The 23,589-nt window shown below is 45.5% G+C and overlaps 1 protein-coding gene and 1 long non-coding RNA gene across 3 annotated transcripts in view; both read left to right on the top strand.

Annotated features, from left to right (window-relative positions):
* Positions 1 to 23,589, top strand: part of LOC133265042 (T-cell activation Rho GTPase-activating protein-like) — a 977,746-nt gene that overhangs the window by 190,485 nt on the left and 763,672 nt on the right. The window lies entirely within an intron of this gene.
* Positions 3,415 to 22,164, top strand: LOC133265024 (uncharacterized). Of its 2 annotated transcripts, none has more exons than XR_009741840.1 (3): positions 3,415 to 3,513; positions 19,236 to 19,423; positions 22,048 to 22,164. It is a non-coding gene; the product is annotated as an uncharacterized LOC133265024 (long non-coding RNA). The 2 variants fall into 2 exon arrangements; XR_009741839.1 differs by lacking the exon at positions 22,048 to 22,164 and adding an exon at positions 19,857 to 19,978.

The raw sequence follows: 23,589 nt of genomic DNA, 5'->3' as shown, positions 1-23,589 counted from the left end.
GGGTGAACCACTAGTCTTACTAAGGTATTTGTGCTTAAGAACATTATCAGTGAACCTATTGTCCTCTTGCTCAATGCAAATATTGTGTGTAAACCTTGAAACTCCACATCCTCATGGTTATTTTTTCTTTTACTCTCTTGTTAAACTCATCCTTAACTTCCACAGTGCACACTATGCTAGAGATTGGAAGGGACCTCAAAAGATCATCTAGTCCAATCCCCCTGCCGGAGCAGGAACACCTAGATAATGTTACACAGGAATGTGTCCAGGTGGGTTTTGAATGTCTCCAGGGAAGGAGACTCCACAACCTTCCTGGGCAGCCTGTTCCAGTGTTCCGTCACCCTCACTGAGAAGAAGTTTCTTCTCAAGTTTAAGTGGAACCTCTTGTGTTCCAGTTTGCACCCATTACCCCTTGTCCTATCATTGTGTCGTGGTTTAAACCCAGTCAGGCAACTTGTTCACTCACTCCCAGTGAGTGGTGCCGAGCTGACAACAGTCGAGGGCTGCCCTACCCCACCAGGGCTCTTCCCTTCCCCGCTCCCGGAGGAACGGGGAGGAGGATCGAAAGGGTGCAACTCCTACGGGTTGAGACAAGAACAGTCCAGCAACCAATGTACAACACAAATCACCACTGCTACTACCAAGTACAGCAATAATAAGAGAAAATAACAAGGGAAGAGAATACGATACCACCGGCCAAGAAACGAGTCCCACCTGGAAGCCCGTGTCCTTCCGGGGAACTCCCAGTTACCCCCCACCATGGGCATGACATGCTGTGGTATGGAATACCTCCCCGGCTAGCCCGGGTCAGGCGCCCCATCTCTGCCTCCCCACAGCCTCCCCTCCTCCCTGGCAGAGCACAAGCCTCACAAAGTCCCCGGTCAGGGTAAAAATCACTCAGCAACAACCGAAAACATCAGCTTCACCAACACTGTTCCCAGGCTGGAAGTCAAACACAGCGCTGCACCAGCTACCACAAAGGAGAAACATGACTGCTACTGCTGAACCCAGGACATTATCCACCCCTTATTCCATAACATTCACGTCGTGCTCAGATCCCACATTTTCAATACACCATCGCTCTCCCACATATATACATCCATATACATACAGACCAAGAGGAAAAGATCATTTTCTTAGTGCATGGACCAATCCCTATAATGCTGCCGAGTCCATTCGGTCCATGATGTTCAAAGTTCATTCTCTGTTGGGATGATGGCTGAAGGGAAGTCAGGGCCAGTCGCTGGTGACCTGGAGACATCTAGTTGATGGGCTATAAAAGTATTACACAGCAGGCAACAGCATACAATTGAGTTCACTGGCTGTTTTCCCCTAAAATCAAATCCCCTTGAGGTATACATCGGACTTCCCCATCTTCCCGCATTACCCACCAAGTATATCCAGGTCCCTGAGCAAAAGCAATCCCGCGAGTGGGTTTGCCTTTACCTGAAGCAGGAATAACCCAGACTGTCTTCCCCAGCAAATTCTTCATATGCACCATGGGAACTTTGTCCCCCTCTACAATATGTAAAAGTTCTGACTGGGCTGGGCCAGCCCTGTTGGCAGATCCTCTGGTGTTGACCAACCAGGTGGCCTTTGGTAAGTGTGTATCCCAATGCTTGAAAGTTCCCCCACCCATCGCTCTCAGTGTATTTTTTAACAGCCTATTGTACCGTTCAATTTTCCCAGAGGCTGGTGCATGTTAGGGGATGTGATATACCCACTCAATGCCATGCTCTTTGGCCCAAATATCTATAAGGTTATTCCGGAAATGAGTCCCATTGTCTGACTCAATTCTCTCTGGGGTGCCGTGTCGCCACAAATTCTGTTTCTCAAGGCCCAGGATAGTGTTCCGGGCAGTGGCATGGGGCAAAGCGTATGTTTCCAGCCACCCGGTGGTTGCTTCCACCATGGTAAGCACATGGCGCTTCCCTTAGCAGGATGTCGGCAGTGTGATATAGTCAGTCTCCCAGGCCTCCCCATATTTATACTTCAACCATCGTCCTCCATACCAAAGAGGCTTTAACCTCTTGGCTTGTTTAATTGCCGCACAAATTTCACACTCATGAATAACCTGGGCAATAGTGTCCATTGTTAAGTCCACCCCTCGATCACGGGCCCCCCCACGGGTCTGCTTGTTCCTCCCTGCGCCTGGTGGGCAGCGCTAGAACTAACCATAGCTTAAAACATGGCTTACCTTATGTGTTCTAGTTAGCACCTTTTTCAGTTGCATTTTTCACATAAAAGAGAAAGCTAATTTGAAAAAGAATCTATGGCCTCTTAAATATTTATTTCCTCTAACTACAGCTTTGTATGCATTTACCAAAAATTTCAAGGGCTTTATTATGTTGATTTCGTTTGTGTTGTGCTTTCAGATATCTTTTTTGTTTTTTGATATTTTAGTTTTTCTGTGGGGTGTTGTTGTTACTGTTTTTTAATTAAAGGGATTGTATCACTTATTTTCCTCTACTAAAAAAGGTAAGTTTGACAGACTTTTTGTCTCTTAACAGCTGTGTATACTTACCTTTCAAATATTATCCTCACTTTCAGGTAGATTAAGTTGCTAGTTCTTTAATTTGTCTCATACACCTGTGGAAGTAAAATTCTGATTTAAGTCAGATATCTTGGCACCCAAAATTAAATCTATTCTTAGCAAAGCAATTGCCTGTCAACTGCCGCAATACAGCCACAGTGAAAGCTAATTTAAAAAAAAAAAAAATACAGTACGATTTGGAAGCACTTTGAAACAAACTTTTAACAATATGTATTTGCTCAGAATGCCGAAAGCCTTATGCATTTTCATGGTAAAATTTAATAAATGGGAAAATTCAAGCCAGAATGTCTTTTCCTATTGACCTCCCAGTGCACCTTGTCTCAGACCATATATTTGTGTTTGCAGCACCCTCCCTCAGAACATGCAGTCTTCTCCCCTTGAATTCCAAGCACAGATAGACAAGTTTTTCGCTGCTGATGTTCATCCTTCCTCCATGGCTTTTATTTATAGTTGATTTCTTTGTTGCTACATTGGCAGTAAAAGGAAGGTTAAGGACAGTGTGAGTCCATTGCTTAAAGAGTCAGGGGAATAGTGACAAGGAACGTGGCTGTGGTAATCAGTATCTTCTTTTGCTTTAGTTTTCCCTGACTGGGCTTGCAATCAGGCCAGTCAGATCTGCTTATCAAGAGTCTGTGGGATGAGCAATATCCACAGCAAAGGAAGAAAAGAGCTAGAGATCACTTAGCCCACTTGAACATGCAGAACTCCATGGAACCTGATGGAATGCACAGGTATAGGGAAAGATCTAGCCAATGGCATTACAAGGTTACTGTCTAAATCTTACCCAGGTCACAGTGATCAAGGCAGGTTTCTGTTGACTGAGAAAAAAAAGACATTGCATTCATCTGCAAAAAGGGGAAGGAGGATGCAAGCAACTACGGCCAGTCAACTCAGTCCCAAGGGAGGTCATGGAGCAAATCCACCTGGAAGATATTTTGAAGCACATGGAAGACAAGAAGGTAGTTGGGAACAGCCAAGGGTAAACCACACCTTACTGACTTCATTGCTTTCTATGATAAACTTACTAGTGCTGTGCTATGGGAGAACAGTGAATATTGTTTACTTTGAATTTACCAAGCCTTTTGCAAAGCTTCCAGTTTTCCAGATTCAAGTTACTAAATTGGTGAGATAGGTAGTGGATAACTGGATGATAAGGTGTGTGAAAAATTGGCTGGACAGCTGGGCTTGAAGAGTTGTGATCAGCAGTGCAAATTTCAGCTGATGATCAGTTGGCTACTAGTGGGGCCCCTCAGGGATCAGTACCAAGACCAGTACTGTTTAATGTCTTCATTAACAACCTAGATGAGAGATAAGAGTGAGCATCAATACAAGATGAGAGTGGACAGTATTTTCTTTTTGAAGTTGGTACCTAGGGTATATGTAGACCATTCCGTTTTGAATACCTCAGGTTGAGCAGCCTCACTTTAGATCTTCCACTTCCCAGTGACAGGTCTAACCACATAGTCTTTCTTTCTGAGATATTTGCTTTAAATGCAAAAGCAAGTGTCGTGGTTTAAACCCAGTCAGGTAACTTGTTCACTCACTCCCAGTGAGTGGTGCCGAGCTGACAACAATCGAGGTCCGTGTCCGTCTCCCCCCCGCCCCTGCACCGGGGCTCTCCCTTTCCCCGCTCCCGGAGGGACGGGGAGGAGGATCGAGAGAGTGCAACTCCCACGGGTTGAGACAAGAACAGTCCAGCAACAAATCACCACCGCTACTATCAGCTAAAACAATGATAAGGGAAAATAACAAGGGAAGAGAATACGATACCACCGGCCAAGAAAGCGAGTTCCACCCGGAAGCCCCTGTCCTTCTGGGTAACTCCCAGTTACCCCCCACCCCGGGCATGACGTGCTGTGGTATGGAATACCTCCCCGGCTAGCCCGGGTCAGGCGCCCCGCCTCTGCTTCCTCACAGCTTCCCCTCCTCCCTGGCAGAGCATGAGCCTCACAGAGTCCTTGGTCAGGGTAAACATCAGTTAGCAACAACCGAAAACATCGGCTTCACCAACACTGTTCTCAAGCTAGAAGTCAAAACACAGCACTGCACCAGTTAACACAAAGGAAAAACATGACTGCTACTGCTGAACCCAGGACATTATCTACCCCTTATTCCATACCATTCACGTCGTGCTCAGATCCCACATTTTCAATACACCATCGCTCTCCCACATATATACATCCATATACATACAGACCAAGATGAAAAAATCATTTTCTTAGTGCATGGACCAATCCCTATAATGCTGCCGAGTCCATTCGGTCCATGATGTTCCAAGTTCATTCTCTGTTGGGATGATGGCTGGAGGGAAGTCAGGGCCAGTCGCTGATAACCTGGAGACATCTAGTTGATGGGCTATAAAAGCATTACACAGCAGGCAACAGCATACAATTGAGTTCACTGGCTGTTTTCCCCTAAAATCAAATCCCCTTGAGGTATACATCGGACTTCCCCATCTTCCCGCATTACCCACCAAGTATATCCAGGTCCCTGAGCAAAAGCAATCCCACGAGTGGGTTTGCCTTTACCTGAAGCAGGAATAACCCAGACTGTCTTCCCCCTTCATAGGCTGCCAGTATCTCTTTCTCAGTTGGGGTATAGCTGGCCTCAGATCCTTTGTATCCCCGACTCCAAAAGCCGAGGGGTCGACCTCGAGTCTCCCCTGGAGCTTTCTGCCAGAGGCTCCAGGTCGGACCGTTCTCCCCAGCTGCAGTGTACAGCACATTTTTTACATCTGGTCCGGTCCGGACTGGTCCAAGGGCTACTGCATGAACTATCTCACGTTTAATTTGCTCAAAGGCTTGTTGCTGCTCAGGGCCCCATTTAAAATCATTCTTCTTCCGGGTCACATGATAGAGAGGGCTTACAATCGAACTGTAATTTGGGATGTGCATTCTCCAGAACCCCACTGCACCCAAGAAAGCTTGCGTTTCTTTCTTATTAGTTGGTGGAGACATTGCTGTTATCTTGTTGATCACATCTGTGGGGATCTGTCTATGTCCATCTTGCCATTTTATTCCCAAAAATTGAATCTCCTGTGCAGGTCCCTTGACCTTACTCCGTTTTATGGCAAAATCGGCTTTCAGCAGAATTTGGATTATTTTCCTCCCTTTCTCAAAGACGACTTCCGCTGTATCGCCCCACACAATAATGTCATCAATGTATTGCAGGTGTTCTGGAGCTTGCCCCTGTTCCAGTGCAGTCTGGATCAGTCCGTGGGAAATGGTAGGGCTGTGTTTCCACCCCTGGAGCAGTCAGTTTCAAGTGAACTGGACACCCCTCCAAGTAAAAGCAAACTGTGGCCTGCACTCTGCTGCCAAAGGAATGGAGAAAAATGCATTGGCAATATCAATCGTGGCATACCACTTGGCTGCCTTTGACTCTAGTTCATACTGAAGTTCTAGCATGTCCGGTACGGCAGCACTCAATGGTGGCGTGACTTCATTCAGGCCACGATAGTCTACTGTTAGTCTCCATTCTCCATTAGACTTTCGCACTGGCCATATGGGGCTATTAAAGGGCGTGCGGGTCCTGCTGATCACCCCCTGACTCTCCAGTCTACGGATCAGCTGGTGGATGGGAATCAGGGAGTCTCGGTTGGTGCGTTATTGCCTCCGGTGCACAGTTGTGGTCTCAATTGGCGCCTGTTGTTCTTCGACTTTCACCAACCTCACAGCAGAAGGATCTTCTGAGAGACCAGGCAAGGTGGACAGCTGCTCAATTTCCTCAGTCTCCAAAGCAGCAATACCAAAAGCCCACCGGTACCCTTTTGGGTCTTTGAAGTACCCTCTCTTGAGGTAGTCTATGCCGAGGATGCATGGAGCCTCTGGACCAGTCACAATAGGGTGCTTTTGCCACTCCCTCCCAGTCAGGCTGATTTCAGCCTCCAGCACAGTCAACTCTTGGGATCCTCCTGTTACTCCAGAAATATAGATGGGTTCCACCCCTTGACAGCTTGATGGCATCAGGGTACACTGTGCACCGGTATCTACTAGAGCCTTATACTTCTGTGGGACTGATGTGCCAGGCCATCTGATCCACACAGTCCAGTAAATCCGATTGTCCCCTACCTCCACCTGGCTAGAGGCAGGGCCCCTCTAATGGTCATCACAGCGTTGGACACTTAAGTCGGGCAAAAAGGGATTATTCTTCATTATCACAGGAGCTGGAGTAAAATCAGCTCTTCCATTCCATCTGGGAAACTGCTCACCAGAGACTGAAGCCGTAGCTCTCATGGGACGATCAGTCTTGGCCCTTGCTCCCCTCTTCAGTTCACTCACCCGTTCCTCTAAAGCTGAAGTAGGTTTTCCACCCCACTTTGTCATGTCTTCTCTATGATCCAGCAGGTAAAACCATAGGGTAGCCCGTGGCGTATACCTCCTGTATCTCCTCTCTTGAACAATAGGACGCCTTTTGTTAATAGCTGAGACGTGTGTTGGTACACGTGAGGAGCTGGATAAATCAGATACATCGTCCCTCAATTGTTCGAGGTCCTGGGACAGTTTTTCCACAGCTGAGATGATAGAAGGGGTGAGATTGTCTTCGAACTCTCGGAGTTTATGAACCATTTCATCCACTGTTAGTGGTACTATGTCATTCCAGGTCACTGTTGCCGATGAATGGGCATATGTTGACGGTGCATTCCGTGCAAGTTTTCGCCACGAGTCGTGTGCATTCAACTTCATCTGGATCTATGGGTGTATCCCTCTTATTTGGCTTGATGTGATAGAGCATCTCTACGATGGCTGATTTCCTCAGAGACTGGATGCCTGTGTCTATAGTAGTCCACTTGGCCGAACGACTTGTAACATCGTCCTTGTACGGAAACCTTTCTTTCACAGCTGCCAAGAGCCGCCTCCAAAGACTGAGGGACTTTTTCTCTCTTGCAATTGCTTTGTCAATTCCCCCTTCTCTAGCAAGTGATCCCAGCTGCTTGGCTTCTGTACTTTCTAGTTCCTGACCATCGGCCCCATTGTCCCAGCATCAGAGTAACCAGGTGATGATGTGCTCCCCTGGTTGACGGGTAAAATTTTTCACATATTCCGCAGCTCGTTTGAGGTCCGAGGTCGAGAAGTTACCTCTTCTTCTTCTTCTTCGTCATGTGATGATGACTCCTGATCAGATTCTGGACCGGGTGGTGAATTCATTGTTTCTTCATCTCGCTTCACCCTTCTTGCCTCATTTTTGCTTGTTCTCTTGCGTAAAGGAGCAACCGATATTGGTGTGAATTGGTCCTCTGATTTGGCTGCAGTGATTATCACTGCGGTTTGAGTAGCAACTGTACTTGTTGCTGGGGGTGGTGCAGCTGCTGTGCTTGGAGCTGGGGTAACCGCGCTGTCTGTTGCAGTTGAAGTTTGAGCAGCTGCTGTACTTGCCACTGGGGTAGCTGCGCTGTTCATTGCAGCCAAAGTTTGAGTAGCGACTGTCGCTTTGCCCTCAAATCCGCCGACATTCTTTTCCTTTTGAAGGTGCTGGATAGTGTTGAACAAGGCCCTGTAAGCATAGGCCAAGCCCCAGCACGTTGCCGTGATTTGTCCATCTCTGGTATGGCCAGAATGACCACACACCTCATTTAAGTGTTTTACTAATTCTTCTGGATTTTGCAGTTGTTGGGTAGTGAAATTCCAAAGTACTGGAGGGGCCCACTGACCTAGATACTTGCCCATACTATCCCACACACCCTGCCACTCATGGCTGTCCAGCCTCAGGGAAAATCTCTCGCTCCTCCTACATCGTCGTTTGACCCCAGACAAGACCCAAACCTGAATCTGCTTAACTCTTGAAATCAGTAGTGGGCAAAACACACTCTGTATGCGTGTTAGCATGGTGATTCCCAACACCATCAGCAAACAAGTCTCAACAGCATTAAAAGGCCATTTAAAAAATTCAAAACTCTCAAATGTAAATGGTCTGGGGGGACGACTAGGAGGGTAAAAGGATGTCTCCTTCACAGGTTGAGCACCTGAGAAGGAGAAAAATGATGTGTAATTGCTAAGCACCTCCATCATATACCTCCCAAAGTATAAAGGTGGTGACCACACTGGGAACATAAGCCAGATCAGTTTCATGATCAATGATTCTATTGTATTACAAGTCATTACCATAAAGAACAATGGGATAAAAACCTTAGCCCAAGCCCCACACTTTAAAAACACTAATACAGCAAATACCGGATGGACGTAAGATACAATATACTGAAACTGTGAGATCAAGAGGAAAAACCTTGAGAGCCAATAAATCAGCATTGTGACGAGTGACTATCAATCCAGTCAGATCTGTTCTTATCTCAACCCCTCGTGCCCCACGTTGGGCGCCAAAAAGAACTGTTGTGGTTTAAACCCAGTCAGGTAACTTGTTCACTCACTCCCAGTGAGTGGTGCCGAGCTGACAACAATCAAGGTCCGTGTTCGTCTCCCCCCCCCTCCCTGCACCGGGGCTCTCCCCTTCCCCGCTCCCGGAGGAACGGGGAGGAGGATCGAGAGAGTGCAACTCCTACGGGTTGAGACAAGAACAGTCCAGCAACAAATCACCACCGCTACTATCAGCTAAAACAATGATAAGGGAAAATAACAAGGGAAGAGAATACGATACCACCGGCCAAGAAAGCGAGTTCCACCCGGAAGCCCGTGTCCTTCCGGGTAACTCCCAGTTACCCCCCACCCCGGGCATGACGTGCTGTGGTATGGAATACCTCTTTGGCTAGCCCGGGTCAGGCGCCCCGTCTCTGCTTCCTCACAGCTTCCCCTCCTCCCTGGCAGAGCATGAGCCTCACAGAGTCCTTGGTCAGGGTAAACATCAGTTAGCAACAACCGACAACATCGGCTTCACCAACGCTGTTCTCAAAACTAGAAGTCAAAACACAGCACTGCACCAGTTAACACAAAGGAAAAACATGATTGCTACTGCTGAACCCAGGACATTATCCACCCCTTATTCCATACCATTCACGTCGTGCTCAGATCCCACATTTTCAATACACCATCGCTCTCCCACATATATACATCCATATACATACAGACCAAGAGGAAAAAAAATCATTTTCTTAGTGCATGGACCAATCCCTATAATGCTGCCGAGTCCATCCGGTCCATGATGTTCCAAGTTCATTCTCTGTTGGGATGATGGCTGGAGGGAAGTCAGGGCCAGTCGCTGGTGACCTGGAGACATCTAGTTGATGGGCTATAAAAGCATTACACAGCAGGCAACAGCATACAATTGAGTTCACTGGCTGTTTTCCCCTAAAATCAAATCCCCTTGAGGTATACATCGGACTTCCCCATCTTCCCGCATTACCCACCAAGTATATCCAGGTCCCTGAGCAAAAGCAATCCCACGAGTGGGTTTGCCTTTACCTGAAGCAGGAATAACCCAGACTGTCTTCCCCAGCAAATTCTTCATATGCACCACGGGAACTTTGTCCCCCTCTACAATATGTAAAAGTTCTGACTGGGCTGGGCCAGCCCTGTTGGCAGATCCTCTGGTGTTGACCAACCAGGTGGCCTTTGGTAAATGTGTATCCCAATGCTTGAAAGTTCCCCCACCCATCGCTCTCAGTGTAGTTTTTAACAGCCCATTGTACCGTTCGATTTTCCCAGAGGCTGGTGCATGGTAGGGGATGTGATATACCCACTCAATGCCATGCTCTTTGGCCCAAATATCTATAAGGTTATTCCGGAAATGAGTCCCATTGTCTGACTCAATTCTCTCTGGGGTGCCATGTCACCACAAAATCTGTTTCTCAAGGCCCCGGATAGTGTTGCGGGCAGTGGCATGGGGCACAGCGTATGTTTCCAGCCAGCCAGTGGTTGCTTCCACCATGGTAAGCACATGGCGCTTCCCTTGGCGGGATGTCGGCAGCGTGATATAGTCAATCTGCCAGGCCTCCCCATATTTATACTTCAACCATCGTCCTCCATACCAAAGAGGCTTTAACTGCTTGGCTTGTTTAATTGCAGCACATGTTTCACACTCATGAATAACCTGGGCAATAGTGTCCATTGTTAAGTCCACCCCTCGATCAAGAGCCCATCAATACGTTGCATCTCTGCCCTGATGGCCTGAAGTGTCATGGGCCCACCGGGCCAAAAATAATTCACCTTTATGTTGCCAATCTAAGTCCATCTGAGCCACTTCAATCTTAGCCGCTTTATCCACTTGTTGGTTGTTCTGGTGTTCCTCAGTGGCCCGACTCTTGGGTACATGGGCATCTACATGACGTACCTTCACCACCAGGTTCTGCACCCGGGCAGCAATATCTTTCCACAGTGCAGCAGCCCAGATGGGTTTACCTCTGCGTTGCCAGTTGCTCTGCTTCCATTGCTTCAACCACCCCCACAGGGCATTTGCCACCATCCATGAGTCAGTATAGAGATAAAGTACTGGCCACTTTTCTCGTTCAGCAATGTCCAGGGCCAGCTGGATGGCTTTCACCTCGGCAAATTGACTCGATTCACCCTCTCCTTCAGCAGTTTCTGCAACTTGTCGTCCAGGACTCCATACAGCTGCCTTCCATCTCCGATGCTTTCCCACAATACGGCAAGACCCATCAGTAAACAAGGCATACTGCTTTTCACTTTCTGACAGTTTATTATATGGTGGGCCCTCTTCAGCACGCACCACCTCCTCCTCTGTTGACATTCCGAAATCTTTGCCCTCTGGCCAGTCCATGATGACTTCTAGAATGCCTGGACGACTGGGATTTCCTATTCGAGTTCATTGTGTAATTAGTGCAGCCCATTTACTCCATGTAGCATCAGTTGCATGATGTGTAGAGGAGACCCTGCCTTTGAACATCCAGCCCAGCACGGGCAGCCGGGGTGCCAGGAGGAGCTGTGCTTCAGTGCCAATCACTTCCGAAGCAGCTCGAACCCCTTCATAGGCTGCCAGTATCTCTTTCTCAGTTGGGGTATAGCTGGCCTCAGATCCTTTGTATCCCCGACTCCAAAAGCCGAGGGGTCGACCTCGAGTCTCCCCTGGAGCTTTCTGCCAGAGGCTCCAGGTAGGACCGTTCTCCCCAGCTGCAGTGTACAGCACATTTTTTACATCTGGCCCGGTCCGGACAGGTCCAAGGGCTACTGCATGAACTATCTCACGTTTAATTTGCTCAAAGGCTTGTTGCTGCTCAGGGCCCCATTTAAAATCATTCTTCTTCCGGGTCACATGATAGAGAGGGCTTACAATCGAACTGTAATTTGGGATGTGCATTCTCCAGAACCCCACTGCACCCAAGAAAGCTTGCGTTTCTTTCTTATTAGCTGGTGGAGACATTGCTGTTATCTTGTTGATCACATCTGTGGGGATCTGTCTACGTCCATCTTGCCATTTTATTCCCAAAAATTGAATCTCCTGTGCAGGTCCCTTGACCTTACTCCGTTTTATGGCAAAACCGGCTTTCAGCAGGATTTGGATTATTTTCCTCCCTTTCTCAAAGACTTCTTCCGCTGTATCGCCCCACACAATAATGTCATCAATGTATTGCAGGTGTTCTGGAGCTTGCCCCTGTTGCAGTGCAGTCTGGATCAGTCCATGGCAAATGGTAGGGCTGTGTTTCCACCCCTGGGGCAGTCGGTTCCAAGTGAACTGGACACCCCTCCAAGTAAAAGCAAACTGTGGCCTGCACTCTGCTGCCAAAGGAATGGAGAAAAATGCATTGGCAATATCAATCGTGGCATACCACTTGGCTGCTTTTGACTCTAGTTCATACTGAAGTTCTAGCATGTCCGGTACGGCAGCACTCAATGGTGGTGTGACTTCATTCAGGCCACGATAGTCTACTGTTAGTCTCCATTCTCCATTAGACTTTCGCACTGGCCATATGGGGCTATTGAAGGGTGAGCGGGTCCTGCTGATCACCCCCTGACTCTCCAGTCTACGGATCAGCTGATGGATGGGAATCAGGGAGTCTCGGTTGGTGCGATATTGCCGCCGGTGCACTGTTGTGGTCGCAATTGGCACTTGTTGTTCTTCAACTTTCAGCAACCCCACAGCAGAGGGATCTTCTGAGAGACCAGGCAAGGTGGACAGCTGCTCAATTTCCTCAGTCTCCAAAGCAGCAATACCAAATGCCCACCGGTACCCTTTTGGGTCTTTGAAGTACCCTCTCTTGAGGTAGTCTATGCCGAGGATGCATGGAGCCTCTGGACCAGTCACAATAGGGTGCTTTTGCCACTCCCTCCCAGTCAGGCTGATTTCAGCCTCCAGCACAGTCAACTCTTGGGATCCTCCTGTTACTCCAGAAATATAGATGGGTTCCACCCCTTGACAGCTTGATGGCATCAGGGTACACTGTGCACCGGTATCTACTAGAGCCTTATACTTCTGTGGGACTGATGTGCCAGGCCATCTGATCCACACAGTCCAGTAAATCCGATTGTCCCCTACCTCCACCTGGCTGGAGGCAGGGCCCCTCTAATGGTCGTCACAGCATTGGACACTTAAGTCATGTTGAAAGGGATTATTCTTCGTTATCACAGGAGCTGGAGTAAAATCAGCTCTTCCACTCCATCTGGGAAACTGCTCACCAGAGACTGAAGCCGTAGCTCTCATAGGACGGTCTTGGCCCTTGCTCCCCTCTTCAGTTCACTCACCCGTTCCTCCAAAGCTGAAGTAGGTTTTCCATCCCACTTTGTCATGTCTTCTCCGTGATCCAGCAGGTAAAACCATAGGGTACCCCGTGGCGTATACCTTCTGTATCTCCTCTCTTGAACAATAGGACGTCTTTTGTTAATAGCTGAGACGCGTGTTGGTACACGTGAGGAGCTGGATAAATCAGATACATCGTCCCTCAATTGTTCGAGGTCCTGGGACAGTTTTTCCACAGCTGAGATGATAGAAGGGGTGAGATTGTCTTCGAACTCTCGGAGTTTATGAACCATTTCATCCACTGTTAGTGGTACTATGTCATTCCAGGTCACTGTTGCCAATGAATGGGCATATGATGACGGTGCATTCCGTGTAAGTTTTCGCCACATGGGTCGTGTACATTCAACTTCATCTGGATCTATAGGTGTACCCCCGTTATTCGGCTTGATGTGATAGATCATCTCTACGATGGCCGATTCCCTCAGAGACTGGATGCCTTTGTCTATAGTAGTCCACTTGGCCGAACGACTCGTAACATCGTCCTTGTACGGAAACCTTTCTTTCACAGCTGCCAAGAGCCTCCTCTAAAGGCTGAGGGACTTTTTCTCTCTTGCAATTGCTTTGTCAATTCCCCCTTCTCTAGCAAGTGATCCCAGCTGCTTGGCTTCTGTACCTTCTAGTTCGTGACCATCGGCCCCATTGTCCCAGCATCGGAGTAACCAGGTGATGATGTGCTCCCCTGGTTGACGGGTAAAATCTTTTCGCATATTCCGCAGCTCGGTTGAGGTCCGAGGTCGAGAAGTTACCTCTTCTTCTTCTTCTTCGTCATGTGAGGATGACTCCTGATCAGATTCTGGACCGGGTGGTGAATTCATTGGTTCTTCATCTCGCTTCACCCTTTTTGCCTCATTTTTGCTTGTTCTCTTGCGTACAGGGGCAACTGATATTGGTACGAATTGGTCCTCTGGTTTGGCTGCAGTGATTATCACTGTGGTTTGAGTGGTGACTGTACTTGTTGCTGGGGGTGGTGTAGCTACCGTGCTTGGAGCTGGGGTAACCGCGCTGTCTGTTGCAGTTGAAGTTTGAGCAGCTGCTGTACTTGCCACTGGGGTAGCTGCGCAGTTCATTGCAGCCAAAGTTTGAGTAGCGACTGTCGCTTTGCCCTCAAATCCGCCGACATTCTTTTCCTTTTGAAGGTGCTGGATAGTGTTGAACAAGGCCCTGTAAGCATAGGCCAAGCCCCAGCACGTTGCCGTGATTTGTCCATCTCTGGTATGGCCAGAATGACCACACACCTCATTTAAGTGTTTTACTAATTCTTCTGGATTTTGCAGTTGTTCAGTAGTGAAATTCCAAAATACTGGTAGGGCCCACTGACCTAGATACTTGCCCATACTATCCCACACACCCTGCCACTCATGGCTGTCCAGCCTCTGGGAAAATCTCTCGGTCCTCCTACATCATCGTTTGACCCCAGACAAGACCCAAACCTGAATCTGCTTAACTCTTGAAATCAGTAGTGGGCAAAACACACTCTGTATGCGTGTTAGCATGGTGATTCCCATCACCATCAGCAAACAAGTCTCAAGAGCATTAAAAGGCCATTTAAAAAATTCAAAACTCTCAAATGTAAATGGTCTGGGGGGACGACTAGGAGGGTAAAAGGATGTCTCCTTCACAGGTTGAGCAACTGAGAAGGAGAAAAAAGATGTGTAATTGCTAAGCACCTCCATCATATACCTCCCAAAGTATAAAGGTGGTGACCACACTGGGAACATAAACCAGATCAGTTTCATGATCAATGATTCTATTGTATTACAAGTCATTACCATAAAGTACAATGGGATAAAAACCTTAGCCCAAGCCCCACACTTGAAAAACACTAATACAGCCAATACCGGATGGACGTAAGATATGGTATACTGAAACTGTGAGATCAAGAGGAAAAACCTTGAGAGCCAATAAATCAGCATTGTGACGAGTGACTATCAATCCAGTCAGATCTGTTCTTATCTCAACCCCTCGTGCCCCACGTTGGGCGCCAAAAAAAAGAAGAACTGTCGTGGTTTAAACCCAGTCAGGTAACTTGTTCACTCACTCCCAGTGAGTGGTGCCGAGCTGACAACAATCAAGGACCGTGTTCGTCTCCCCCCCCCTCCCTGCACCGGGGCTCTCCCCTTCCCCGCTCCCGGAGGAACGGGGATGAGGATCGAGAGAGTGCAACTCCTACGGGTTGAGACAAGAACAGTCCAGCAACAAATCACCACCGCTACTATCAGCTAAAACAATGATAAGGGAAAATAACAAGGGAAGAGAATACGATACCACCGGCCAAGAAAACGAGTTCCACCCGGAAGCTCCTGTCCTTCCGGGTAACTCCCAGTTACCCCCCACCCCGGGCATGACGTGCTGTGGTATGGAATACCTCCCCGGCTAGCCCGGGTCAGGCGCCCCGCCTCTGCTTCCTCACAGCCTCCCCTCTTCCCTGGCAGAGCATGAGCCTCACAGAGTCCTTGGTCAGGGTAAACATCACTTAGCAACAACCGACAACATCGGCTTCACCAACGCTGTTCTCAAAACTAGAAGTCAAAACACAGCACTGCACCAGTTAACACAAAGGAAAAAACATGATTGCTACTGCTGAACCCAGGACAGCAGGTGATGGAACAAATTAAGAGGGTGGGAGAATTCCACTGGTAAGAAATTTCTTTGGCTAGTCCCTCGCTGCCATCAGCATCTTCAACATGCTGCTGCACCCTGTAATAGTTACTCTGCTAATGTAAATTTGTGTGTGCCTTGCTGTAGTAGCTACTTGTTACTAGATGAAGCAGGTGAAACTCTGCATTGACAGCAAGGTGCAAGGACTGAGGCTGACAAAATGCCTGCTACCACAGTCAAGGGCAATACTGGGTTGGCCTCTGTGTTTGCCACCAAGAAGAACCTTTAGCTCCGCTGTTGGCTGCAACCCAGCAGGCGTGGAGCGGTGGGGACACACGCCATGCCAGACCTTGATGTGAAGGATGGCCTCCCCTCTTACCAGAGAGCCATACAGGAGAAAAAAGGGGCTGGCCCAGCAGCCTGTAGTTGGCATATGTTGGAGATATGATCTAGCCCAAATCCCCTGCTCAAGTAGGGTCACCCAAAACGTATATAAAACAAAAAGGGGGAGATGTGGAGACAGTGTTCTCACGGGAGAATGCATAATTGGTACATAAAGTCTGAATAATCCTGAAAGATACAGCAAGGCTGTGAGAGGCCCAAGGAAGCTTAAGCAAGCAAGATAAGAAGAAGCTAGAATTCACTGAGGTAATGAGAACTGTGGACTGTTGGCAAGCTTTCGAGGTCAAGTTCTCACACCTGTGCTTAACCTATTATATGCTAATTGCAAAGGGTCTTTAAGACATGTATCCAATCATAATATGCCAAATCACTGTAAGTGCATGTAAGAAATAGTATTTAAGGGGTTAAGGCTTTGTAATAAATGGCTTTTTGTCTGATCATATTGATCTCTGACTGAGTCCGTATATATTCTGTGGCAGACCTGGGAGCACTGTAAAAAAAAACACTTCACAGCAAGCTGAACCTGAGCCATACAGAAGCATCAGGAGGAAAGCGTTGGTAGTGGGAGACACTGCTGTAGCAGTGGGATTTCCTACCTGCCAACCTGACCTGTGAACTATGGGGGTTTTCTAATTGCTGGAGGTTCACACTGGAGTTGTTCTGGAAAGGCTGCCAAGGCTCATCAAGGCATCAAACTGTTACCTGATACTGCTTTTCCACACAGACATCAAGTATACTTTTCTGGGATGACCTAGAAAGTATCAAGGATGGTTCTGGGAATGATGGTCAAGGGTGTGGGGGTACAGGTGGTTTTCTCCTCTATCCTGCCAGTGCAGGGTAAAAGGCTTGAGGAGTGGCTGGATTCTGCAAGAGAAGAACTGGTCGTGGAGCTGGTGTCAGAAACGGGTTTGGTTTCTATGACAACTGCATGCAAGTGGTGCAATCCAACTGACTAACTGAAGCAAAAGTATCTTTGCCAGCAGGCTGTCCAGAACACTTGTAAGCTAGGAACAGCAGGGGAGGGAGAGAATGATCAGCAATTATGTGAGAAAGTGGGGGACTGGGTGAGTGACTGAGTGAGCAGAGGATGCAGATGATATGAAAAAGGGGAATTTTATAATCAATGGCATGGGGTTGAAGTGGGGTCACTCCAAGAGTATGCATACAAATAAGGAACTGCCTGTGGGACAACATTGCAGTGAATACTCCCATGCTGTTTCTGGGAGATTGGCATACTTAGGTGTCTCTATAAATTGTCTGTACACTGGTGCGTGCTGCATGGAGAGCAAACAGGAGGAATGAGAAGTCCCTATGCAATTGAAGGGCTATGGTCTCATTCAGATCACAGACATGGTGGCGTAGTTGACAAGACTGGACTGTTGCAATGTTCAGAGAGTCGGTGACAGTGAAAGCAGGAAATTACCCTGCATGTGAGGGAGCAGCAGGAATGCATGCAGCATTCCTGTTCTCCAGCTACTTTGAAGTCATTCATGTCCCATCAAGGTAAAATGAACAAAATGCAGAGTAGAATCCACAGTTACAAGGGTTATGAGACATATATGGAGTAACAGAAAACAGAGTTAATCTAATTCCTTTCAAATGTAATCAAGTTGCATTAAGATTTAATCAGAAAGGTTTCTTACTCTTTCTTCAGCTGAATTGCATTAGATCTTTTCTGTGACCTGTCTACCAGGAAGTCTTTCTGTATAAAACCTACCCAAGGTTGCATTTATTAGAAATAACCGTTTATTTACGTATTATGTCAGCTGGGATCATTAACTGAGTTCAGGAGATGTAAAAACATGCAATGTCTGAAAACTATTTTCATTTTTTTTCTTAAAGGGTAGCGAGTCAAATTTAGTTATGTAAATGTAGTTACTAGTGACAATTTAGGCAAATACCTGAACTATACATATGGGGCTGTCAGTTGCAACAAAGCGTATGTGAGATCGTTTCCTCTGGCACTGGCAGTCAGAAGGCAGACAAGATGAGCCAATTCATCTCAAATGGCCTCAGAAGGTGCCTAATTATAGACAGGTGATACCGCCACTCTCTGTATTTTAATTAACTAATTACCTTCACTTGAGATTTAAATCTCTTTTTAGACCAATATGATCACCTGTTTCTAAGCAGTACCGGCTCCTGGCATCTGCAGTAACTACTGTATCTTGCTTTTTTTTTTACATAGGTTTTACCATCCTATGTAAGCAGATCATCAATAGCAGATATTTCAAAATGGCAGTATACCCTCTCAGAATCAAAGTACTGTGAGATGTTGCTGCAGACACAGCTGCTTGTTTTGAACTATAATGCATGGCATTTGTGTCACAGTGATAATTTTCTCTAGAACATTTCCTCTCATCTCTCCAACTCATCAGAATGCTACCTAAACAGCCTCCAAAAATTGCTACCCATATCCTTTTTTTTCACACATTTGCAACATATTTTCTTCCACAGGCAGTCACTTTCAATACCGGATGCAGAGTGTGTAATTAGAAACTTATTGCTTGGAACTGAAGTAAGAGAGAAATCCAGTTGCTGGCCATTCCACTATACATGAGAGGCATGTGGAACTGGGATGTGTCATTAGAGTTCATCTGGCATCGCTGGATTGTCTCTTGGACAACCAAAACATTTCTCTTGCTCTTTCAGGATTGATTGCTGTTTGTATGACATAAACAGCTATTTCTAGTATTCAGTCTGACCTCTGGACCCTGCGTTTTCTTCCATGTTTCTGAATGATTAAGTATTTATTTCTTCCGTTCTGGCTGTGCTGAACTCTAGTCCTGGTCTATTTACTGTGAAGCAACAATGTCAGAATTCAAAAATCAAATACAAAACCACAAAGTATCAATAGAAAGAATCTGACTAACAAGATGTTGCTGACCATATGTCCAGATTATGCAGCAATATTAACAGGCTTGGGGAGAATACTTGTTTAATTTCTTTTTTTTTTTTCATTATAGATTCATGTGAATTGATTATTTCTCAAACTACCGCAAATGCATAGAACAAGAAATAATTTATTTTTGTTGAAAAGGAAAAACTACCAGACAAAATCACTGCTGAGCTGGACCACAGAGAAGAAAGTCTTTAGGGAAGCAAGAGCACAAGCAGAATTGGAGCTATCTGGGAACCTTTTCATTCAGTTCACAAGAGGGAGAACTGGTTGCATAACTGCGCTGACCTAAAAATGCTTTTCAGATTCTTCAATTAAAGCACAGGAAGGTAAGACCGTGCCTCTCTGTACCTATTGGCTTCCTATAGGTGGTTCTCATTCAGTCATTGTTCCAGTTTGAATTCAGAGTCATATAACCAATCATGAGTCATGAAAAAGGGTTTATGCATCTCACACTACTATCCCCTGCAGAGGGTTTGTAACACTTAAAAGTCAAAATCTAAAAAAGTTAATATTTTCAGATGTGGTTGTTTATTAAATTTTATCTATAAAGCTTAAGGAACTGAAATTCTGTTCATTGGCCAAATTCATTACTCTCTGCAAACCTCTCATCACAGCCCAAAATACCTATAGAAATTATAAAAAATGTAGTATGGTAGATTTTTCATGTGATTTCACAGAATACCCAATGACAGATTATTTTAGGAAATACATAAACATACAAACTTCCTTATTGTACATGTCTATTAAATTCTCTTTCAGAAATCAGCACTGTTAGAAAGATTATTCAGATAGAGAATTAAATTTCAATCACAGCAGGACAAATGACTGGTTCGAAAATGGATTTGCTAACTAGGACAAATGATAGGAAGAGAATTGTGAAAAACTAGCAGAAATTATGGGTACAGAAAATGATGATAAAACAGTTCTTGAAAGTGAACTTTTTTATGTCCTCTTCATTTAAAAGGAACTTCTGAAACCATTGATTTCCGTTCACTGTTAGTTTTCTAAAAATTAAATATTACACAACTCAATGCCAGAAGAAGAAACCACAATGTTTAATGGAGGCACACACAGCTGTAGACTCATTGCAGGAACACTGTAATGCGTTTTAAAATCTGTTTACCCAAAAGCAGCTGTTGGAGAGAAACTATCATGCAAAATAAACAGTAAGATGTATTCACCATATGTCCAGTGTCCAGGGGCAATGCTCATGGGAAACTCCCCTAGGGATTTTTAACCTGTGAAAAACTAAGCAGCTTTTCCCAAGCACTGGGATTTGAGGTTTGGACAGGTTATTTCCCCAATTTCTTCAATACTGCTGAAAATCAAAACTATCTACTCCCTCATCCTTGATCAGAATATTACAGAGTGGGCAGCATTGTGACTGGGGAGGGAAAGCAATTATTTGCATGGCACACAACTAATAAGGAGAAGGTTTTGACTTGCAAAAAGACTCAAATTAGTACTGTCAATGTCAGTGTCAACAGGAAGTGAAAACTTTGAGGGAGACCTGTAGTTTATACACTAATGAAGTTATCATGCTGATTTTTATGCTGATATTCTATGAGAAAGAAGGTCATGAAAACACACAGCTAGATCAGTCTATAGACCCCTTTTAGTATTCTGTGCTGGTCTCTACTTGTATGTTTGTGTACTGTTTTCTGTTCTGCTACCACCAAAACACTTCTGCCCATCCACATGACTGCCACTGAGAAGGATAAAAAAGTGCTTGATCTTCTCTTCACAATACCTGTATTGGCTGCAGGTGCCCATGTTTTAGTAGTGGGAGGGCTACAGGAGTGATATCTGTATGGAAAGGCAGGAGCTGCCCTGTGCAAGGTACAACTAGTTACAGGCAGCTACAACAGAACCACCCCAGGGGATGGCTGAGCCCTCCAACTAAGGTGGTGGCACCGTGGGGAAAGAGTATTTGAGAAAAGCCAATAAAATGCCATTTAGGCAAATGGAAAGGGGAGAAAAGAGTGAGAAACACTAGAGGAAAAATATATTTAAGGGGTTAAATTGTTCCTGAGACAGAGGAGGGAGAGGAAAAAATGTTAAAAACTGCCTTGTAGACACCAAGGTCAGTGAAGAAGGAGATGGAGGAGGTACCCCAGGCACATGAGCCAAGGTTCCCCTGCAGCCCGTGGTGAAGATGATGGTGGAGCAGTTCTGGAGGGACTGTCTCACATGGGAGGGACCCCATACTGGATCAGGGGAAAAGTGTGAGGAGGAAGGAGCAGCAGAAACAACCTGTTATAAACTCACTGCAACCCCCCATTCTCTATCCTCCTGCACCGCTCAGCAGGGAAGATGTAGATAGGCACCAACAGTTTTCAGTCACTTGAAAGGTGTTTTTCTCAGCTGTATCAAATGTTAATGTGGACCACATTAAAACATGTAAAAACTGTGAGCTTTAATACTACATCTAAGCAGGAGCATGAATGGAAAACTGTAAAAAAATCAGATGGGCAGCTTGAAGAGGTTTTAGACAAAAAATGCCTACACTGCTGAATTCCAGTGATGCTTGTTTTAGTGGCAAGGAAAGAGTAGTCCGCTTATATTAAAAAAACACCTCCTGATGAAAATATCATTTCTAGAATCATACTAGCTTCTAGTCCTTCCGCAGCAAAATAAAACAGTACCCTCCTGGGCACCCTGAAGTTACACTTGACAATTTTGACACCTTGAGAACCTATTTTGGTACACTTAAAGTAAAAGTGTATCTGCTTTATGAGTTTTTCCCTGTGGTTTCTGTCAAGGTAAATGGCAAGCTATTTTTTCTTGTACTGCATCTGTGCTGAAACCCTTCAGAGATACTGCAACTACAGACATACTAGAGGGATACATATAATACTGTTGAACTAAACAAGGTTCTGGAAGAGGCTTACAATGTTTGTGAAATGTATGAAGTTTTTCTTTTGATTATATAAACTTGTACCTCCATTAGAAGCAGAAAGCTTCAAGTTACCCAGCCTGGTACCTGGATGCTGACAAAAAAACAACCCAGTGCATCAATGATCACAGGCAGAAAGGCAGCTTTGCTTTGCAGTCTGAATGTATAAAGGAAAAAAATAAATCACAAAATACAAAATTGCGTACATGTTTTAAAACTCTGTGGGATGTTTTCCAGGGATCCAACCTTCACAACAGCATTGTCATAATGTATGGTTACCACTTTTTTTTGGTTTATGATGCAACCCCTGTGATTTTGTTGTTGAGAATGTGGCCACTGTCTCATGGAGGCACAGCAAATGATGCATGACCCTGGAATGCAAAACTAACAGTTCACCATTGCATGGGCACACCTAGAGGTTTATGATTTTATAGATGCCCTTCAAGACATTTATCATGACGTGGTATTTGTGAGTTGTCAAGCTGTTGTTTAAAAGTTAAGGGCATCTCTGTAAACAAAAAGAACAGACAAAAGAGAGGCTTTACGTTGAATGGAAATGCAATAGCCTCCCCTACAGCTTTTGATAATGGGCATGCAATGCTTATGGTTGGAGATAGGACTGGTGAACACTTTGTTTTGCCTGACAAGGCTATTAAAGTGTGGCTGGCAACTGCTATATCACCTCCATAAATATCAAAGATATCAAATCTGGGGAGGAATTACCTTACAGTTTCACTGGTAACCAGCTTATTTACCCTTAATAAAATAAACATGATTTGATGAATTGTGTATTACAGTGGTAAAACTGAAAAAACTTTTACTAAGCATGTGCCTCACTAAAAGCTTAATATCCTGTACATTTTTTTTTTAAGGGCTAAAAACAGTCATGACTTCAATCAAATGCAATATACATGATGTTATTCAACAGCCAGGTTGTATCCCTAAGAAGACACATGAAATCTTGGCAAGACTGGGTTCTTTTAAGTAGCATTTGAAGATGCTACTAAGCCTCCATGTGGGTATCTGTAAATTCTTCTAGGCAAGTAAAGGCTTTTAGGCAAAGAATCGGCCTCTTTTCTGATGCAAAAGTCAACTATATACATACTGGTGAGAGGGATAGGGGAAGATAACTTAGAAATATAAAGAGATGCACTGGCCATACCTGACTGTGTGAACGGTGGTGATTAAAGACCCTGAAAAGCTATTTTGGCTCTTAAGTTCTATGTTCTAGTCAGCATGTGACCAGCATCTATGCGATCAGCGTATTCTTAAAGACTAGTCAAAGGCAGAGTACTACCTACAGGCAAACAGTTCCCAGAAAACCAACAGAAAATGACCTTTCATCTGTAAGAGATGCATACATTCCTTCATACAGCACCTGTTTTCAAAATAAGGTGCTACCCACACTTTTTTTCACAAACAGTAAGGGGAAGATGATAACCAGTTTATGCACCCTTGTTGCTGGGAAGCTCACCAAATAAGAACTGTCTTTGCTGAGCATCAGCTTAAATTTTTCATATATGCTAATCAACAAAACCTTTTATTAGAAAAACAGAAAAATGTTCAAACCTGTTATTCTGGGCGTTCAGAGACAAG

The sequence above is a fragment of the Pezoporus flaviventris genome, unplaced genomic scaffold, assembly GCF_033815535.1.
Source record: "Pezoporus flaviventris isolate CSIRO_AGI_PZ_B2104156 unplaced genomic scaffold, CSIRO_AGI_Pfla_v1 ptg000003l, whole genome shotgun sequence".
Lineage (NCBI taxonomy): Eukaryota > Metazoa > Chordata > Aves > Psittaciformes > Psittacidae > Pezoporus > Pezoporus flaviventris.
Note: the sequence above shows the minus strand (reverse complement) of the source record. Positions and strands in the feature narration are given on the sequence as shown.